Source organism: Mus caroli, chromosome 14 (assembly GCF_900094665.2).
Source record: "Mus caroli chromosome 14, CAROLI_EIJ_v1.1, whole genome shotgun sequence".
Lineage (NCBI taxonomy): Eukaryota > Metazoa > Chordata > Mammalia > Rodentia > Muridae > Mus > Mus caroli.
The window spans coordinates 21,801,616-21,824,378 of NC_034583.1; the positions used below are offsets into that span (position 1 = coordinate 21,801,616).

Sequence of the window (22,763 nt, forward strand, 5' to 3'; positions counted from 1 at the left end):
TTTCTTTCTTTCTTTTTTTTTTTACTATTTATGTATAAGTGATTTACATTCATTTGTTAGTACATACATGCACACACACACACGTCATACTGTACATGTGAAGGTCAGAAAGTAGCTTGCCCAAATCCATTCTCTCCTTTCACCATGAGGGTTTTGAGGATTGAATTCGGGTCACCAGGCTTGGCAGCCTATACTTGCTAAGAAATCTCAACCTCAATGGTCTCGGTCTAAGTGGTAGTATCTCTACACTGGAATACGACATTAACTTGATGGAATGAATATTGGACATACCCCTATGTCAACTTGGGCCAGGTTTTTCCACCAAATACTTTCAGAAAAAAAATCCTAAGTTTTTAGAGTGTTACCAATTTCAAAGCTGAAAAGATAATAGGATTGTGAAATGCCCCACACTTCAAAACAATTACTGAAATGTTTCTCAATTCTGTATTTGCTGAGCACAAAGTTTTCCTAGCCCTTTAGCTCGGCTTTTCCTTGGGATAATACACAACAATCAAATGAGTACTGACAGAGCAGGTGGCAGGATGAGGAACAGGCTTCCCAGAGATGTGGAAATACACATGTACCCATCACCACGTGACAGTGGTGTAGACACAGCCTACTAAATCTACTAACATCCAGAGTGCCACACTCACAGGGGAAGAATACTTTGTAGATTAGATTACAATAAAGTTACTTAAGTAACAATGGGAAACTCCTCCAACAATGAAGCCAAATACTGTCCTTTACAGTAACTGACAAGAAACAGTAATAAACATTATTGGGAAATAAGTAAGTTAGATATATTTAAATTATCCTTAGGAATGTGGTTCTGGGTAGGGGAGAGGGCTGTGTGGTTAAGCACCTGCCACACAAGCATGAAGATCAGAATTCAAATCTCCAGCACCCACATAAATATCAGGTGGGCATGGTGGGTAGCGTGGTATTAATACAGTATAAGAAGGGGAATACTTAAGCCAGCTAACAAGGATAGTCCTACAGGCATTAAGCTCTGAGTCTGATTGACAGACCCACTTCATCAAAATAAGATGGGAAGCATGATCAAGAATTATTCCAGACCTTCAACACTGGGTCACACACATGTACACATTTGCATGTATACCCCTACACATGTGCCCACACACATGCACACACACACACACACACATACTCACACACACACTCACACACACACACACACACATACACACACACACACACACACAACCTACATGAAAAGGGAAATTGTATGTTATGTTGTGAATATGCAACTCCTAGAGTCCAAGAGTTGGAATTGCTGATATCTAGCAGAAACAACACTAACCAAAAATGCTCCCACCTCTTGGGTAAGTACACAGTAAAGTGGCAGGGATGGGGTGGGTATCATAGATTTATAGTGGCATTTCAAAATGTTTTATAAATCTATTACTGTTTACTTATACCCTACTTTATTTCCAACGGTTTTTCCATTGTCTTTATGCTATATCATGGAGAAAAAAAAACTTTGTAAATCTTTGTAATTCAGAACAGCTGACCTTAAGAGAAATGAAACCAATCATCTATTGCATATTTACTGAGCATCTACTATGTAGAAACAAATGTAGCCAGGCACAGAAGAAAGCTAGAATAACATTTGCCTCCCTCTAGGAATTTACAGTCATATGGAACAATTGTAAATAACCATGCTTGATACTCCTTGCCAGACGTCAGATAGGGGGTTCTGTTACGAAGGGGTTTAAGTGTTGGCTGAGTCTTCCAACTCCTGAGGTTAAGAGAAACTTCACAGAGGAGATAGGATCTGAACTGACTTTCATGGCTGCCCAGGATTGAGAATGATAAGAAAAAAAGGTGCTAGCCCAGGATGGAGAGGCCAAGGTATACTTTGAGAACAAGGCTCATCAGGATGGGAAGAACAAGGAAGACTAGAGAAGAGGGTTGGGGATATCTTAGGGCAGGATCCTAGAGCCCACCTCTCTCTGCAGGTTAGATCCCAGGGAGGCCACAAAGAGAGTCCAGCAGCATCCACAGAGACAACAAGATGAGAGAATTTAAGCACTGAAGCCCAGAGCAGCCCAGCACCTGCAAGGAGGTTAGGAGCAGAGCTGGCATTCAGAGGAGAGGTCTGCCATTTTTGGAACATAATCGGTCTTAAAGAAATGTCTCCTTTGGTGGAGGATCAAGTAAATAAATATATTGAAGAAATTATAGATGCTAGTATAAAAACATTGATTAATGCTTCCATTATTTTTTTCAATTGAAAACCTTTAGGCAATGTGACTGGACAGCTGTTGGCACAGAAAATTACCAGGAAGGGTAAGGTGATACTAAGAGAATTAGACTTGGCAGCTCACCAAATGCAAGCAGTTGGGGATGGATGAGTTCTTAAGTCCATAGTCATTTTCCCATTCCTAACAACTGCCACCTGGCAGGTGCCTGGATGCAGGCCACAGCATTTGCTTGCAAAGTGTGCTTGCCCGCTTCCTGTTCCTCTGCCTTGAATGTGCAGCATCCTAGCATCCTTCTGCTTGTGGTTACTTCTCTCTGATTGTAGCCCTATCCTCTTTTGGAAAATCCCACACCAACTACAAGGTCCTGGGAGATGTGTCCACCAGACTGTGCACAGATTTGCCTCATGGGGCATCTAGAAAAAGAAGAAAAATGCCACTGAGATCTAGGTACCATACCGGCAGAAATAAAAGCTGAGGTGAAACTCACAGGCCTTCCTCAAAGCAATCTGTTTGTCTGTCTCTGTCTCCTCGTTCCTTCTCTCTCTCTCTCTCTCTCTCTCTCTCTCTCTCTCTCTCTCTCTCTCTCTCTCTGTCTCTCTCTCTCCCCTCTCCCATTATTCAGTTGTTTAAAGTCTACTAAGTGCTGATGTCATTGTCATTTCAAAATGATAATCGAGCATATGTGTGGTACCTTCTGTGAACCCGATCTAAACCCCTAATCTTTGTATCCTAATGGTTTTAAGCATGTTATAACCAGAGGGTAGTGTATTTTATTTTTGATTTCAAAGTTACAGAGTAAATTATTTTCTGGCCTCAGGCAGGGCTGTTCATCCTTGATAGGAAGCTCGAACTTACCTTTCATGCCAAAGGGTTTTCTACGTAAAGTACAAATGTGAAAAGCCAGTCCCAGGCCATGATCACTGACCACTGAATGCCCATTATCAAGCCAACAGCAAATAAGCATTCCTTCCGCATATGAAACTTCTGTCTAGAGCAGTGGTTCATAGCCTTCCCAATCCTGTGACAATTTAGCACAGTCCCTCATGCTGTGGTGACCCTCAGGTATAAAATGACTTGCATTACTACTTCATAACTGTAATTTTGTCACTGTTATGAATTATGATGTAAGTATCTGATATACAAGATATCTGGAAGGGCTGTTCAACCCCTAAAAGGCTGCAACCCATAGGATGAGAAACACTAGTCTAGACTCACTCTACCCTGAGTAGAAAGTTCCTCTCCCTTCAACACCATAAACAGTCACTGTCGTGTAAAATTCTTCATGTGTAATAATAAACACCCCTTCCCACTTTTCCCTGGACTATCCTTCTTCTGGGGTTAGGGGAGGGGAGAAAAAGAGAGGGGAAAAGAAAGAATAGAGAACAAAACCAAACCTGACTCCAGTCTCCTTCATAATTCCACCCATCAGCTGAATGGATGGGTCCCTCTTTATCTGTTCACCCCTCATTCACTGCCACATCTTCTGTCTGGCACTTTAGAGAGTCACAGACCCAGCTACTAGGACAGGAGCTGTCCAGTTTCCCTTCTTGTTGCAGTGATAAAATACTCTGACAAGAGCAACTTCAAGGAAGAAAGGGTTGGTTCCACTTACAGTCCCAGGTTCCAGTCCATCATAGCCAGAAAGCCAAGGCAACAGGAACTTAGTACAGGCAAGAGCAGAGAAAGCACGTGCTCTCACTTGTCACACTCAGCCTGTCTCCTCTTTTATAGTCCAGGATGGAAATCTAGGAAAGGGCACCACCCACATTCAGGCTGGGCATTTTCATACCTATTAACAGAATTAAGAACACCACCACCACCAAACAGACATGGTGCAGGTCAATCTAACCAAAGAAGCCTGAGAGCCACTGTCTTCCCAGATGAGTCTAGATTGTGTCCCATTGACAATGAAGCCACATTATCACACAAGCCCTCTGAGGTGTGGGACTTGCATGACTGTCCTTTGAGCCTAGAAGTCTGGTGTTTTAATATTTAGCAAAGATGAACATGACCTCAGGGCCATTGGGGTGGAGCTCATCTCCCCCAATGGAGAGAGGACCACTTGTGGGCTCATCAAAAGAATGGCAGGAGTTGGTGATTAAAAAGGCTGTCAGAATACATGGACAACTCCAGTTGAGATCACAAAATTCAGCAACTGCTGCCACCTGGGGATTCTTTTCCCTCCAAAAATTTATCTTCAACCTACTGCAGAAATGGAGGGGCATGCATGACATAGTAGACAGGAAGCAACCTGAGTTTGTCTGACAGAAGTGCAATATGTTACTCATCATATACAATGCTTCAAACTGCTAAATAGGATCATCAGCTGCCAGTGATTCATTGAGGTCGGCATCGATAGTTTTCATTCACCTCCTCTCTCATCCCACTTCCTCACACTTATTTACTTTTTAGTTTAGAACAAGTGTGGGCCATGAGTTATGATCTCCATTGTAATAAATGCCTGAAGAATGACTATAATCAAGAGAAGGCAGTCAATATTGCAAATCACAACTGTCTCACTTCAGCATCGAAAGCTATTGCATAATTGGCTTCCTTCCACTTCTTATCCCCTTTTATTCATGCATATTTTTTTTGTCTGAAAGAGTAACTTGACCTACATGTGTTAAGATGTGGGTAAAATCACTTAAGGGGCAGTAAATGAGATGCTATTATCACAGCTCAATATAAAATCACCGTCCATCATTTAAACAATTTGATCAGAGACAGGGATAGGAAATTTCCACAGACATTCTTAAAGACCACAAAACATTTCTCAAGCTATCAAATTAAAAGGCACAGGAATAATTAGATATTGCTCGAGGTCTTTCTATTCTGAAGGGAGAAATTTTCAGGAAGATAAAATTGCATGTCCCTGTTGTTTTGATATTTTTTTCTTAATGAAAACAAGCCCACGTTCCAGGCAATGATTGAACTACAGAGTGTCACAAAGGTCTTCACTAATTATTTTTTAGGGAGCTAATCAACCTACCCTCCATGTAGAGAATGCTAATGCTTCCTCTTGAGATCTATACAAAGGATGGTTTAGAACATAGCCAGTAGTGTCTGTCCAGTCCACACAGCCTCCTCTCTGAGAGCCATAGATCATGCCCACGTTCTGATCTGTCATGACAGTAGTGTTCTTGAGAACATGTGTCTGATGGACATGGATCCTGAAGCACACGCTCTCAGCAGAGGAGTTAGAATTGGAGCTGGCACACACTGCTCAGTCTTGGGGTTGTTATAAGTAAAGATTTGTGATCCCAGGAGAGGGACAATGGCCAAATTCACAATGGCACAGACACTCCAGGGGTCTGAGATAAGGAGCTATTGGTTAAAGAAGTGGAAGGTGAGAAGCCAAGGCCACCTTCCTTGGGACTGGGAGCTGCACCATCATTGCTAGCTCCCGTAGGGTTGGAGACACACCACCAAATGAGCCTTAACACAACTTTGTCAGCCTGTCAGGTCAGGAAGACAACATCTTCATAAACTCTAAACATAGAATAGTGACATCTGTTGGAGCTCATGAAGATCTGAATTTGTCAGGTACCTACAATCCATGAGATACTATTTTCAGGATTCAAACAAGAAAATATATGCCATGGGATGGACCCTGCACACATATGTAGCAGATGTGTAGCTTGGTCTTCACACAAGTTCCCCAACAACTGGAGTGGGAGCTGTCCCTGACTCACTGCCTGCCTGTGGATCCTGTTCCCCTAACTGGGCTGCCTTGTCTGGCCTCAGCAGGACTCCATGTGCCTAATGACTCAATGGGCCAGGGTGGGTACATCAGGGGTTGGAGAGTGACCTTCCCCTTCTCAGAGGAGAAGGCAAGGGGGAGGGGCTATGTGGGGGGACTGGGAAGAAGGGAATGTGATCTGGATGTAAGTGAGTAAATTAAAAATAATGTATACAAGGTCAATTCACTAGGAAAGGTTGTCAAAGACCTAAGCTGTTGTTTTAAATGAGTAGGCTACTGTGGATGATTCTAAAAGACTCTCTATTCTACTTTGCAATGCAAGACACTGGCCCCTTTTCAGGACTGAGACCTGAAGGTGGCTTCTAAGAGCTGAAACAAATCATCAGGCCACAACATTCCAGAAAATAGGGACCCTGATGCTCTAACCTTAAGAAATTCAGTTCTGACAATGACTGTAAGGAGCTCTGAGAAGGTCCTGAGTCTCAGACAAGATTGCAACCATTACCCACAGTCTTGGTTTCTGTCTTATGAGATGCTGAGAAGAAAACTCCGACACCTTGCATGTGCACATGTGGTTTAAGCCTCATACTGCTTCGTGTTCACTCTATTTGCTTCATGTATGTGGTTGAGGTATAAGTTCTGCGTTTCCTGCTGTTGCTGCCAAGCCTGCAGCTTGCTGCTGCTGCTGTCTTTTGGCCATGATGGACTCTTACCGCTCTGGTACTAGAGCCAAATAAACTCCTTATTTCATAAGTCACTTTTGGTTATGGTTTTGTATCATAGAAACAGTAAAGTAAGGAATACAATTCTCAGGGGACACAGGGAGACATTGCCACAGTGAGCAGTTCTATCCCTTGGTCAAGGAAGGGGGCTGGGCTGACTGTCTAAGAGTGAAGAAACGTAGCTGAAGGCAAGCAGGCAGCATGGGTGTGCCTAGTTCTGCTCTTCACTGTCCATGTGGCAGACCAACTGTCTCAAGCTTCTACCTTTGAGACTCTTCTGCACCTATAGACCATAACTTGGAATTGAAAGCCAATGAAGTCCCTTCCTCCACTAAGTTTCCTTGTGTAAATATATTTAACAGAAAAAATAAAACAAAAGAAGGAGGACAAGCTATTAGAAGATATATCACATAACGTCAGGGAAGGCCTGACAGTGAGACTGTCTTTAACAGCAAGCAAGAAGCCCAAAGAGCTTGCTCTAGAAGTGGGCTGGGACTATACCCCTAAAGTGTCCCTACAAGCTACGCTTACTGCCCCAAGGATAGCACAACTCTCCAAAACAATGCCATTAGTCAAGGATCATGTGTCAAAATATGAGCCTGTGGAGAGCAGTTTCACATTCAAGCATCAGCACTGTGTTTGTCCCCATGAATTACATATGATAACAATGAACAGGTGTTATTTTATGTTGCCATCTTAGTGGTAATTGATTATAAAGCAACATAGGGCTAATCCTGGATGCTGAACACACTGTGAAATCATTTGTGGGAAGAACCAAACATACATGTGCCAATTGTCCACTCCTGGCAGGTTTTATGGTCATGTTGATGATTTCCAGAGCCCACATAGACCCTATTTATATGGAAAGTAAAGTATATTCATGTATAGGCACACTGTTCACACACTGAGACTTTCTGAGGCACCCTACAGAGATCAATTTGCCTATCATTTTCAGAAACAAGCTTTTATCTCTTAGATAGCTTGTCTCTCGTCAGATAACCATCATAACTGGGAGGCTAGTTACCGAATACTCTTTGTATCACGCCAGAGAAAAACCATGACTCAGATTCCAAGTGGGTTCATAGCAAACACACACACACACACACACACACACACACACTTTCCCTCACTTTTAAATATGATGCTTTCTTTAGTTGCCTCATGCAATTATTTGACAAACATCATGGACATGATTGAATGTGATTGCAGTTCTATTTCCTGCTCATCTTGAAATCGACTGTATCAACTGATTCTCAAAAAGAACAACAACAACAAAACCACTAAGGGGACCTTAGCAGAAACAGAATCTCGGAAGCTGAACTGGACCTTAGATGTGTCATTCTAGGTATTGTGGATGGGGACATGAAAACCCACTGTACCCCTCAAATATACTCTATTTAACCAAGACAGGATCATCAGAACTTCTCAGGCATGAGATGTAATACATGGGACAGATTCCACAGCGTGTATACATGTTATCAGGACTATTATTTTATAAGGAACATTCTTAGGTGTTACTTATATTCACATAAAAGTATTCAAAAGTCCAATAAAATTTGTCCTATGCATGTTTCACAGCTGAGAAACATATGGTGATGCTTTATGTACAACTATTTGAAAATATGGATTTAAAAAGCACTCATCAGTACAGAGGAGGTAGCACAGACTGGCAATCTGTATGTATCTGCTTTAATTTTTTTTTTTTTTTACTAAATCTCTTAGAATTTCAAATACATTGACTCTCCCCTTAAAATACATTTTTTTCAAAAAGTGTTTAGCACCCATGTGAATGAGACAGAGAAAAACCAAATAAAACATGTGCTGGACCGAGGCAGTCCAAGTCTTCCATGGAATGTAGAAATCCATCTTCTGGGAGCAACGGAGCTGAACGGCTCCACTCTATGCAGTGAGGCAACCACACATCCTTTCACAAGATCCTACATTATGGATGGTATATAAATACATGCTCCCTGAGAAATATGTGTAGAAAGTTACTTTCCAGGGGAGAAAGCTGAAAATCCCTGCCAATATCAACAGTGCATAGAGGAAAGTGAACTCAAACCAGGAACTGCAGCCCAGTCTCTATGGGGTTGTGACATAGCCCGTGGCCATGCCAAAGGCAGTGATTGATAGCGTGTGGGGCTCAACTTTCAAGATGCAAGTGATATCCTGATTCCCTTACAGGCTGGGGCTTACCATGCGGTAAAGTTCACTACCCTAACCCTAGGAATGAAGGCAGGTCTTTTGTTCTCTCAGGGTTGAGACCTGAAAAGGCAGATGGCAATCCCAGTGTCTGCCACATTTAGTAAAATATTCAAGTCAGTGCTACTTTCGATAATTGGTATTTGAGATTTTTTTAAATGTATATCTTTTCTTTATTTGTTTGTACATAAAAATGTGTGTGCACGCAGTGTGGGGGGAGGGGATAGAAAAACACCAGGCAACCTTTTACCATATCCAGATTGAAACCAATGCAACCAACCAACTGGACCAAGGATGAGGTGGTTCTCCCCTAAGGGCTGGGCAACCGGGAAATCTTTTTTTGGCTTTGTGAGCCACACATTCCTGGTTGCTGAGACTATGCAACCCTGTAGTGTTAGCCTAACAAAGCACGTAAAGAAATACATAGAGGTGCACTCTGACACACTTTGGCACTCGTGTTGTCATTGGTAGGACTTAAAGTCACATGTGGTTCATGTTTGTGCCCCCTGATCTCTGGTCCTGAAAACATGACCCAAGAAACCCAATAACGTGTTGAGACAACTTTTGGTTCTACAACGAATCACAAATCCGCTCCTTCCTGCGTACCAGACCTCCATGAGAATCCTCTGATCCCGTGACTCTCATGTCTACTCTGAAATAACTCCCATGGCCTGGAAGGAGCACCTCAACACCCACTTCAGGGAGATTTGCTAGCCCAGGTAACCATGGACAGAAGATGCCACTATCTACAGAAGCTGGGCTTAGGGGGAATGACAGATTCAAGTCTGACAAAGTACAGCAGCTTTCTGAAGGGCAGAGCCCTGAGGATTGTGTGGACAGTGACAGGACTAAGACAGCCATGAAGATGGAGCTGCTTCTGACCATGGAACACCTGTGTCCACAAAGACTCACTCAGAGCTGTATTTTGGGTGAAATTATCCTGGAGAATTCTGCCACAGGATACATTCCTTAACATACACAAAATTACTCTCTCAATCTAGACTCAAGGTCGGTAGCTCCCACCTTCATTCTTCATCCCAGTAGATAGATGGAGTGGGTTGGTCTGATGCTGTTTGTTTTATAATGCTAAATACTGATTTATCAAGATGTGGTTGCTCCTGACAAGCAGATTATCCTGTATTCAAAGTGATGTCATGTGAGCCTTCTCTCCAGTTTGATTGCTCAATAAAAGGTTAGAGCCTGCAATTACTAAGTAGAGAGAGAAAGGTGAGCCTGGAGGCTCCAGTGAGGGGTTTGCAGGAAGAGGAAGGGAGAGGGGAAGACAGAAGAGGAAAAAGTCACCATGAAATGCGTGGCCAGGAGAAACAGCAAGTGACAACAGACATTATAACTGGGGAATAAATTAGTTATAATAAATTAGTATAGCTCTAGGTCTGCCCAATCTAGGCATATGGTTTATGAATAAAATACCTGGATTGTGTGTGTCCTTTATACAGGCTTGTTAAGATTTATTCCTTCCACACGTAGACCACCTACTCACTCAAGCTACACACGATGTCACCAACATAATGGGGACTTTGTCACTTCAACAAGACACACCTTGCTCTCCAACTTGCCTGACAGTTATTCTACTTAACATGGATTAACGTGTTAATTAAGTAGCGTCTCCTAAGATTCCAGCCTTTGTGTGTAGAGAATACCAAAAAAATGGCAACTCCAGTAAGTATGTGACAGGGCAAGACAGTGCAGCAGTTCCTCTGTTTTGTATTCTTGCTGAGACCATTTCACGTTTAAGTAGAATCTGATCTCCTTGGTGGAGAATCCCATGAGAATGGCCAGGTTCTCTTCTAGGAGTCTGAGGTCAAGATATTCCAGTGCTCTTATTTTAGCTTCTGCTAAACTGCCTGCTTGTGTGAAGCTACTTTGAAGCTGCCCAGTGAGAAGCTGGCATTTTGTTTTTGCCTTCCAAAGCCCTGTGCTCTGGACACTTGTAGCTGCTTCCAGTACTTCAGCACTGGAAACCTGAGTAGAGTCCCAGCCATCTGGAATAAAGACTTGCAATTGGCTATAAACTGCATCTGAGTGGCCATCCCTGGTGGACTCTCCATCCCAAGCATCTCATACAAGTTTGATTTAATCCTAACCTAATAGTGAGCAAACACAATCCTTCCCATTTGAGAACATGATCTCGGACAGAACAGGAGAGAGAGCCTCACTCCACTTCCCACTCCTACCTCTAAGGCAGAGGAGTGCAGTCGTTAGAGGGGATTTCTCCTAAAATGCTCAATAGATACCGTTTCATTTCTCCACCAAAATATCTACCGGGGATCCTAGAGAACATGTGTAGGGATGGATGGGTGGAAGGATATAAACAGAAATAAATAGCCATAAAGAAGAAAACTATCCCAGCACATATCCAGCAAGTACTAAGTACAACTATTCAAATTAACTGTCTAATTTCCCAGACTTATTCCTGTTCTTTTGACTTTTAATAGCCCAATATTGGGTTTCTAGCTTACTTCTTGTTGATACCCAATTTTCTGTGCTGTTGATTCATAAGCAATTTCACATGCCAAGTACCAGGGTAGGAATTATAGACAGGATGGGGCTGAAGGGAACAACATGATGGTTTTTTGGATAAGGTAGGGGAGCCAGAAGTTCTCCTGTAGGAAGATTGATCAAGGGCTGTGAGATGCCCCTCTTATCCTTCCACAGGCCTCTGACACTGTAAATAGCCTCAGGCATTATCACCCTAATTTTACAGAGGATGGAGCTAGGCCATGAAGATGTTGAGTGGCCCACAAAACTCACTCTAACTCTGAAGGCTATTGCCAAATGTCACAACTGGTCCTCCTTGCAGACAGAGGGAGAATGTTTCCTTTACTTAAATAAGACCATACATTTGGCTTCTCAAAGAAACCTAATGAATTCTGTATTGGGATGTAAATGATATATTTTAAAGTAAATCCAATGGCACAAAGACACACTCAATCCCTCCTTGTGACTGTTTCCTTATGTTACTGCTGGACAAACTTAGCTTTTAATGTAATGTCTCTCATCTCTTGAAGCAGTTTTAACAGAAAATCTGAAGAGAAATTGAAAATCCACAAACTATACTATACTGCCTCACCTCTGCCTTCTCCCCACACCCTACCCCATCATTAACATACTGTGTTAGTGTAATGTATATGTTTAGTCAGTGGGACACATGTTATCATTCCCAATAGGGTTCATTCTGGTGGGGCGTGTCCTTGGGGTTTGGGGCTGTATAGTGGCATGGATTACAGTACCAGACAGAAGCTTTAGTGTTCTGTCAGGATTCCCACTCACGCTTCCTCAAATTCTTAGAGGAAACAATCTTTCCTACTGTCTCCAAGGCTTTGCCTTTTGGGCAGAAGGGCATATGGCTGGACTCTTAGAGCATGCAACCTTTTCAATCTTGTTTCTTACAGTTGTAATTGTCTTCATAGGTTGATCACTTGCTTCTATTTGAATCTGAGCAACATTCCATTACCTGAATATGGCATAGCTCATCTATCCATTCATCTAGGCTGCTCCAAATGTTTTGGCTTTTGAGAAGATAAAAAATGTAAACAACTATGTCTGTGTTTACAATATAAGTTTCTAGTTTGTGCAAATGGCAAGAAGTCTAATTGCTGGGCTACTTGGTAGGAATGGGTGTTGTTTTGTTAGAAATGGCTAATTGTCTCTTGTAATAGCTGTGCCATTTTGCAACATCACCAAGATCTGGTTCATAACAGAGGTGACAATGGATTATCATTTCTATCTATGTCAACTTTTGTAGAATCTGTTGTACCCCATGGGTCAACATCTGACTTTTAATGTGCTTGTAGACCTATGGTAATAATTGCTTTCTTCTCAGTTTCTGTAGGATTCAATTTTCTTATAGACTCCTTCACTTAATAACGGCTCATCAACTCGACATGAGGCACCAGCTTGGTGCTTGGTAGTGAAAACGATGAATGAGAAGCGTTGCCCCAGCACTCACAGGGCCCACACAGTGGCCTGAACTGGGATACTCACATCCAGGTCCCATCACATGAAGAGGAACCAACACCCTCACAGCAGAAAGAAAGACTCTTACAGAGACAGGTCCTCTGCATAGAGCTGGGACAAAAGGACAAAGACCCCCATCTTTCTTCAACTGTGGCTTTGCAAAGTTGCCAGGAAGAATTCGCCCTACCAGAAACCCAAGGAAGGAAAGTGACAGGGAAGCTATTGTGGCAAGGAAATTCTGGTGGCAGTTTCAGAATAAGAATGCTTCTTCTTACCCCTGAGAACGAGTTTGACAAAAACAACTGATGTAGGAATTAAGCTTTTGAAAATAGCTTTGCAGTATAGACTACAAAGAGTTATAATGGCCTGTTTTCAACCAACTGTACTAACAATATGTAAAATATTTCTGGCGAGGTGTTTACTAATATGTAACACTAACTACTCACATTTTAAAGCTATGCTTTCATCTACCTCTCCTTCCTACTGATAGGTTGCCTGCTGACCATACCTCCCTGCAAGCCAGTTCACATTGGCTACAAAAAGCTTCATGGGGACAGAAACGGAGTACCTGTGAATCACTGCCAAGGTATAACTCAGCGTGTATGTCAAGGTTAGACCTCTGTGCCAATAAAGATTCATTAAGTACAAACCCCTGAATCATCAGTGTCTTTGCAATGACCTGAACCCTCATGTTGGCTCAGAGCTTGGGAATTTCTCAACAAGGAGGAAGGAGGAGGCTGGGACAGTTCCTGACTTGCAGACAGCATGACAGAGATGGAGAAGGGCAGTCCACATACACAGACAAGTCAGACAGAGAAAGTCCAATGGCTTGAAGACATCAGTTCTCCAGCTCTGCTCAGGTGCCATCCATGAGTTCTATCTGGGTTTGGAAACTGGCCTGGACTATTGCTGCTGGCTTCTAGATCTGGACACTGGGGATCCTCATCCCAGAACACAGAAGCAGGAGTCTCTTCCTATAAGGAACTCAGCTAGGATGTGTTTCGTCCAGATAGTCTTTGAAGACCCCTTAATGCTCCAACTTAGCAATTTCATGGTTCCTGGCCCTACCCTTCAGAGAAGACGATGAGAATGAAACAGTCTAGCTATCTGTGCACTTCACTTTGAAGACTAATGAGGACATATGAGGCAAATAGCATTCTGTTCACCTGGGCTCTCTGTGTTGTCTCTAGACTGTTTCTAATACTATGGCCACCCTCCCCAATCTCCACCTCCTAGCACACTCCTGCTCTGGGCTTAAGGCCCACAGAGCCAAAGGAAACCTTTTCACTTATCCACTTGTATCTGTTATAGACATTTCAAATAGCTTGGCCAGAGAAGCACTGGAGCCTACAGGCCTAGGTTTGGGGCTTAGACTTGTTTTTCTCTCTCCCTCTCCCTTCAATACACACTCTTTCATGGGCAATCCCAGAGCAATGCTTGATGACTCTAACTTCAAACATGCCCTGAACCTACCCATCTTCATCACCACTGAAAAATGCCATCCCGGGATCTCTTCAAGGGTGAGTAAGAGCCCCACTGCTGGACCCCTCAGCCCAGTCTCTAAATAGCAGCCATTGTGACCATAGCAAGATTGGCTAACATCTTTTACTTCTTAGAACACACAAAGCCTCTAGTTAAACTTTGAACACAACTTGAATTTCAGATACCCTACTCAATACTACACATTTATGTAATTATATAAATATAACTATAATATATATGAGTATTATATATAACTACACACAACACATACTTATATATATTATTTATATTGTGTATATATACATACATTATATACGAATATTATGTTATTATACACACAAACACACACATATGGCACAAAAGGCTCTAAATGAGTATTTTGTTGAAGGCATAAAAGGTGATATGCCATCACTCAGTATATCTAATACATACATTTCCCCACTTGGTGTTGCAACTGACTTTTAATTTTTCTTCCTATTGAGCAAAAATTTAAAAAATAAAGTCATTGGTCCAGTTTTAAGAGTGGCATTACACAAGAGATATACATTGATGAATGGTAGAACGTTGCTCAAACTCCAGAGAGACCCTTGAGGTGAGGTAGCCTACACATCCCAACAAAGTCAACCCTTAGCTCATATACTTAGCTATGGAGCAGGACAAGTAGTATTCAATGTAACATCTAAATAGTTTCATCCGTTTATTTTCTTCTGGCTGAATTCTCATCAGTGAGGTAGATTTTCCTAAAGAGTAAAAGCATTTCTAGAAAAAACCCAAGTTCCCAATAATGAGACTCAGAGACACTCAGGAGGGGCTGGAGGATGGGAACCGCTAGCAGCCCATTTGACTTGCAGCTCACCATGGCACCATTTGTCTTTTCTCTTTTATTATTATACTTGCTTTTTTTTAAGGCTTCAAAAACACCCTTCATACTTTATAAGCTTTAAAGTAATGGAAACACTAGTCATTGTTGACTTTTGCTCATGCCTCAAATTCAATTTTAAAGAGATATCATCAGGGGGGCTAAGAGGCCCCGGGCTGTACTTAAAACCATAGTAAACTGAATCATGTCTCCCTAATTCCCCCTGTGAGTATGTTTGCAGCAGACTTACAAAGTGCACACTGGTGCCAATAATTCTAAGGAGAAAAATTCTTGTGCTTCCATGATCCGATCCAAAGCAAACAGTGCACAGCATGTAGGGGTAGGTGTTGAGGGGCTGCAAGGCCGAGATTTATGAGCAAAGATGAAAAGACCTTGGATGTGTATAGCTTGGCTAAGGAGACATGATAACTGCCCTTAAATATTTGACAGGGTAAACACCAAAGGGGAAAGAAAATAGCAGCCAAAGCTACACAGGGAAGGCAATTAGAAGGTAATGGAAATCTTGGGCAAACATGATAAAAAGCCGTCCTGGCAGGAAGACTCTGCAGACGGGAGGAAAGCTTGCTTGGTCCAGGACTCACTACTACTCGAGGGCCTTTCCTGAGGCTCCCTACCTCTGCTATAGCAAGAGCACTTGGCCCAACTTCCACAGCAGCACAGGATGGCATGAAGCCGAAGCCTGCGGGGAGGCAGCTTGGCCAAGCACTCTGGAATCTCGTCCCCATGATCTTTGGTCCTCCCTGCAGTCTCCTGGCAAAGACAGAACATGCTTCCAGGAGGTCAGCTCGGGATCTGGAGTTGGAGTTGACCCTAGTGTTGACATACATGACTCCAGGTTCCAGCATATCTTAGGAGGAGGGGATGGGGGGGGGGAGGGAAGAAAAGGAGAGCTAAATCCTCACCTGAAATGATATGTACATCATGCTGTAACTTTGTTACAGACCCAAAGCATCATTGAGATTCACCTTACCTGGGAAATTAGATATATTCGTAGTCATAGCTGGCAGAAGACAGACTAAAATCCCAATCTCTGACACTCTAATGCAGAGAATTTACACTTAGCCACCAGTATCAAAGCAAGAAGAGTCAGCAAACCTTTCCCAGGGATCTCTTGTTTCATCTTTGTGCTTCTATGATGCATGGAAACTTTGCTCCCTACATCCCAACTATTTCTGACTATGATGAAATGGTTCAGACTGAAAGTTCACCACACAGCTTATATTAACCACCAAATATAGTGACCAGAACCCAACAGGATTTACTACCAGTCATATTCCAAAGTTTCTAAGGGACTGCTCATGGCATTTGCAAGTCAAATAAGCACCAGTGTCCTCCTACTACTTCATATGTAAAGATGGCATACTAGGGGCATGTAGGTATTTCTAAACAACACTACCAAACTGTTGGTGCCATCCAGTGCAGGCACCACTGTTACCTCAATGACTAGGCATTGTCTGGTCTAGCTGGGAAGAGTCTTGAAAAACCTTAGAAGCCACTGTTTTTCTGTTTGCAACTTTTCTCATTTACAGGCAAGTCTATAGGTTTGACTGATTGGCACAGGCCAATTTATTCTGGTTCAGCTTGCTTTCACGAGTATCCAATATTGTGGAACAGTTCTAACTACTGGTACAAATGGGAATGATAAAATAACTGCAAACAACATGCCACTGTCTTTAATTCTGTCCAGATCAGGAATCCACTGTCATAAGAATCCCATGAAGCAGGTGCCACTTCTCACAATGCATGTAAATGACTCAGTCAAAGCTCACGGGAATAATGGCTCATGTGTGATGAAGGCACCAGGTAGAGCTGGGGCTCAAGTACACATCTGCTCTGGTACCTTTGCTGGGATTACAAGGACAACCAGGAATGTATGGACCATGGGGGGGGCCTGAATATTACATATTGTATATCATATAATATATGGTATATATATATTATATATTACATATTTATACATTAATTATATTCTTTATCATCTATCATATTTATATATTGTATATTACATTATATGCGATATATTGCAGATCATATATATTATATACTATATATTAGCTTGAGGCAAGCATGGGGATCAACAATGCAAAGTATCAAGAGATGTGAGGACTCAGGAGCCTTAGCTGAAATTCAGAGGCTGAGAAGACACTGGGGAAACAAATAGAAAAGAAAGGATTCAAGATCAGTCAGTCACATGGATCAATCACATGAGTGGCTTGGTCTCCCTCTGGAGATCTCTGAATAGTGATTGCATGAGGAGAGCAGAGTGATGGATGGATAAGCCATGAACTTGGCTATGCTCTAGCAAAGTTAGCAGACAGTAGGCAGGGCCTTGCAGAGAATAGTGTTGGTGCCAGAGGAGCCACGCAGAAGTTGTATGAACTGCCATGGCAAAGAAAAGCAAAGTTCTTGATGAGGATGGTGAGTCTAAGGAGGGTTTTCTCGGCTACCTTGCTAAAAGTCTCTCTCCATGTGACACAACGTGGAGCCTTGCAGAATATGAAGATAGATCACTCTTCAAAAGGATTGTACTATAATGATCACTGCCTATCTAGAGCCTTCTAACGTGGTGATGAAGCTAGGACTAAGGGAATGACACACAAAGCATAAGCATGGAGAGTCTCTAACTCTAGTGTAGGCACCATCCTGACAATCCTTCTGGTATGTTTCCACACATACTAGGGTATTCCAAAGTGGAAAGCCTTTAAAAGATGGTGGTAGCAAGAAGTCACTGGTGGGTGATAAGGAAAACAGACAGAAAATTCCTAAAGACCAGGGATTCAAAACTTACAGCTATCTAGAAGTGTTTTGTCTCAGAAGCAAACAACCTTTGTATTGTGCTCTTCAAAGAACAGCATCACAAATGATTAGTCAGTGCCAACGAGACAGGCCACAAAGGAAATATTAAACTAGGATACTAACCATCTTATAAAACTCATACATTTTAACAGGCTAATGCTTTGAGTATCTGGAAAGCTCATTCCTGTGGAACCTTGCCCGGCATGTGAGCAAGAAGAAGCAATATGCTGGTGGTGATAATAGAACTGGTGGGCTAATCATTCTGGAATGTCTAGGTATATCTGACTATACACTGATCACGTATGCATAAAACATGATACCATGAATGAGTTTGTAGTTGGCTGAGAATAATCCAAAAGAGGGTCTACCTCTGTAGCAAGGCCTCCAAAAGCAATTTTGATGTACCCATGGTCTTCTACTTCTCCTGGGACCCTTACACTCAGCTTGCTGAGAGAAAAGTCGTATTTTCTCCACGTACCTCTATCTTACAAGGAGCCTCCTACAGAACCACACTACGGTGGGTGCCTAATAAAATGTTAAATATTAAAAGGCAAAAGAATAAATGGTGATCCTCACATACGAAAACATTGACTTACTTAAGCATCTCTTTAGATAAATGCCACTAAAAAACTAGAGTCTCATTGTGAGACTGGACACATGGTTGGAGTTTCCAGAAAGAGATTTTAATGGTATAAACATCCTTTGATTTAAAATGGAGAGAATCTCACTTCCTTGGCTAAGGTGGTTTGGTTTTGGTTTGGTTTGGTTTGTCTCATAATAGATGTTCAAAAGAGGACAGGCATGGAATTTGAAGAGATGGGGACCTTAATACTGGATGGATCAGCTAAGTGTGCCTAAAGATGCCAACACAGCTAAAGACAGAACAGAATTAGTGGCCTGGGTGGTAAAGTGTCAGAGGAGTCACCAGTAGTGCCAATCACTACCACATAGAATAGTATTTGCACATTCGACACCTAAACTAAGGGGTTCTTTGCCCAAAGACTGAATTTGTTAGTCTAAGACAACTCTAAACTGACGAAAATACAGAGATGCCTTTGAGGTTGACAATGGAAAGATTACTGAGCTCAGGCTCTGAGGTGAGAATCTGAAGAAATCACAGCTGGACAGCGTGACGAGGTGACATCTCCTAAGAATCTGAGATGCAATAGGCAGAGCAGATTTGATGGATGTCTGGGTAGTATGGTTTTGCAGGAAGGATTGTGGACAAAGGAGCTTAAACATAATTAAACTGGGGGGTGGGGGGGAGCAGCTCTCTGGTAATTTTAGAGATGAGGAGAGTAACGAAATCAAGGGAATGAAGCGAAACAAAGACAGCAAAGCTCTGGGAAGATAAGGCACAAGCAGCTTGGCTCCGAGTCTGGGGAGACATTAAGGGCTGAAGCAAGAAGGAGTGACAGATGGGGCTTGTGCTGTGGATGGGCTCCATGTTGTCTTTGCTTCTGAATCCCTAAAAGGAGCTGCCTCTTAGGAAGGTCTCCTAATGAGAGTTTCCTAATGAGAAAGCGCAATGTTCAGAACAAATGGACTGCATACCAGGCAGGTTCATTCCAGCCCCAGTCCCAGCAGGCTGGGTTGGAGGTGGGAGCTGGGGAGTCTCTTGCCTTGCTGTGTGCCCTCCTCCCGAGTTCTCTTCTGAAGCCCTGCAGAGGGACCACTGAGCCCAGTGTTGCAAAGACAGGACCAGCTCAGAAACTCAGCATGCCTGTCCTGGAGATGTGTCTCTGGGGGACAGGATGGGGGCTCTCTGCCAACCTGCCCACTGCAGGCACCTATTTTCTCTCTGTCCCTGTGGCAGAACTTGAAAGCTCTTAGTTCTGCTGCTTACATCTTCGTAAGTAGGTGTTTCCTGCCCTAGTCTATCCTCAGCAGAAAGAGATGAGCATGTAAGTTTAGTGCAATTCATAAGCATCCTCACAATGAGTAACTCCGGAATTAAGGACAAAGAAATAGAGGCATTTCCTCTGCAAACAAGAGGTTGCCTGATGATGAATTTTGAATTTCCATTTAAAAAGAAATAGATGTCCCCAGGAGTTCGTGGTATCAAGTGTTCTCTAACTGAAACATAATATGCAGATATCAGAGTATCAGCAATGAAGTTACTAGGAAATTGCCCATTTTTACTTCAGGAGGGAGATTTTGTCAATTAAAAATATTTTATCTCCTAGATAAAATGTTAGAGTGAACCATGGGTCATGGCTCTTTCAGCCAAAATGGAAGTAGATGAAAGAAAAAAGAACCCTACTAAAAGATAGCAATATAGATAGCTACCCCATTAGCTATGGTATCCATGGGTTACAGACCCACAGATTCAACCAACCATAGACCAAAAATATTTGGGGGAAAATGTCTACATGCTGAGTTATGGGCTGGATAGTTTTATGTCAATTTGACACAGACTAAATTCCTCTGAGAAGAGGGAACCTCGATTAAGAGTATGCCTCTGTAAGATTGAAGCCTCTAAAGCATTTTCTTAATTAGTGATCGGTGGGGGAGGGCCCAGCCCATGGTGGGTGGTACTGTCCCTTGACTGGTGGTCCTGGGTTCTATAAGAAAACAAGCTGAACAAGCCATGGGAAGCAAGTCAGTAAATAGCCTTCTTCCATGGCCTCTGCATCAGCTCCTGCCTCCAGGATCCTGGCCTGTTTGAATTCCTGTCCTGTCTTCCTTCAGTGATGGACTACAATGTAGAAGTGTAAGCTGAATAAACCCTCTCACCCTCAACTTGCTTTTTTGGTCATAGTGTTTCCTCATAGCACCAGGAACTCTAAGTCAGTATAAATGGTCTTGCTTTATAGAACCCAGACTGGCCTTGAACTCATGATCTTCCTTCTTTATCTTTCCAAGTTCTGGGTCTACAGATCTACCCCACTATGCTTAGTCTTTCATTCTCTCTCTCTCTCTCTCTCTCTCTCTCTCTCTCTCTCTCTCTCTCTTTTCTTCCCATATGAACACTGGGATTATAGATGGATATTAATGTGGTAAGTACTTTATCTACTGGACCATCTCCCCAGCCTAGGATTGTGTGTGTGTGTTTGTTGTTGTTGTTGTTGTTGTTGTTGTTTAGTACTATAATTATAACAATTACCCTAAACAAGGGTACTAAAAATAGGGTACTAAACAAATTGACCCATAGGGCACTAAACAAAACCTTTGCAGCTGTTTTAGTTTATCTTAGTATTATAAGTAATCTAAAAATGACTAAAAACAAGTTGTATAGTAGTTATGTACTAATATAACATTTTATATGAGCATTTGCCGCCGAGTTAGGTACCCATGGGACATCCTAAGACAAATTTCCCAAGCTTCCCCACCTCCATATTTACAAGGCATCCCAATATGCTCTCTGTGACATACACAGGGACCTCCTCTCTACTGTGCTTTACCAACCAGTAGGCTGGCTCCAGATTCCTTAACCAACTCTTCAGACCTCTTCCAGGGAAGCCTAAAACTTACAAGTTCTAGATGTTCCTGTCTAGGGTTAAATACACTTTCTTGGGGTGGGGATAAAGCTTCTTTAACACCCCAAATTGGCTTCATCTGTACAGCACCCAAGAGGGACCACCTGATCAGGGTGTATGCACACTATTAGTTGTATGGCATTTCTGTGAAGGCTGGAAGGTTGATTCAGATTTGAAGGGGTCACAGTAGAGCTGTTCGTACTCGTGGATTTCACACAGAAAGGGGGTATCTTCTGCTTGAAGAAGGCCCTTGCTGAGACTCTGACAGGATGGCTTCCTCCAAGGCCAGTCTTAACTCAGGGCCATAAATTACCCATGCAAAAGCTTTGACATCAGACAAGCCCTATACTTTCTTCATGGCTACTGGTCCCCAGGAAGTATTTTCAGAGATTCAGCTGCTGAGCAACAAGTCTAATGCTGTTCTTCTCAGTGACTTGTCCTCATGAGGAGAGCATGAGGGCTCCAAAGTCCGAAGCATCAACTAAGATCAGACAGCAGTCTTGTTCCTAAGTCCTTGGTCATTCCATGCCTGGAGTGGTGCCCACCCCACCTCTCCAGCTAGCCTAAGCCTATGATCAACTCCCCTCTGAGCCTTCCATGCATAGAGACCAGCAATCCCCATCTTTACATTTGAACAGAATTCAGAATTAAATGTCTTTATGATAATACTTGGTCCTGTCACCTCCTAAGACAGCTGTGTGTGTGTATCTCATCTCTAGCTCAAGACAATAACCGTCTCTGATTTTGCAGCTGACTTGTTCATCTTTAACTGTCTGCCACAAACAGAGCATCGTTCAGTGATGGCTCAGAGATTAGCAGCCTGGGATGCTCCAGTTAGTTCACTCCAAGATAAACACTCTCATATGTGTAAAGATGACTCCACCACATTATACCACATCTGTATTATTTTTACATATTATTAAAATAAATATTATCTCTATGTTGATGGGCCCTATTCCAGGCTTACCCACTTGCCAGCTGTGTGGTCTTTGGCAAGTAACTTAGTTTTGGATGTTAGTTTTCACTTCAGCAAAGCTGGGAAATAGCAATATCTGTCCCTAATATCACTGTGAAGATTAAATAAACTCATATGTGTAATGGGATTAGAACCATGCCTGACCATTGAGAATTCTTAAATTGTTACCTATTATGCCTTTATCATGACAGTGATAGATTCTCTTTATTGACCCATAGGGTACTAAGAACAGAGAAGAGAAGAGAAGAGAAGAGAAGAGAAGAGAAGAGAAGAGAAGAGAAGAGAAGAGAAGAGAAGAGAAGAGAAGAGAAGAGAAGAGAAGA

The 22,763-nt window shown here is 42.5% G+C and overlaps 1 protein-coding gene and 1 long non-coding RNA gene across 3 annotated transcripts in view; one reads left to right on the top strand and one right to left on the bottom strand.

Annotated features, from left to right (window-relative positions):
- The window catches only part of LOC110309149, an 18,560-nt gene extending 5,089 nt beyond the window's left edge, over positions 1-13,471 (top strand). Inside the window, exons 3-4 of the long non-coding RNA XR_002379667.1 lie at positions 2,266-2,310; positions 13,318-13,471. This is a non-coding gene — a long non-coding RNA (uncharacterized LOC110309149). The remainder of the gene's footprint in view (positions 1-2,265; positions 2,311-13,317) is intronic.
- Cacna2d3 (calcium voltage-gated channel auxiliary subunit alpha2delta 3) overlaps positions 1-22,763 on the bottom strand; it is an 810,117-nt gene that overhangs the window by 572,593 nt on the left and 214,761 nt on the right. The window lies entirely within an intron of this gene.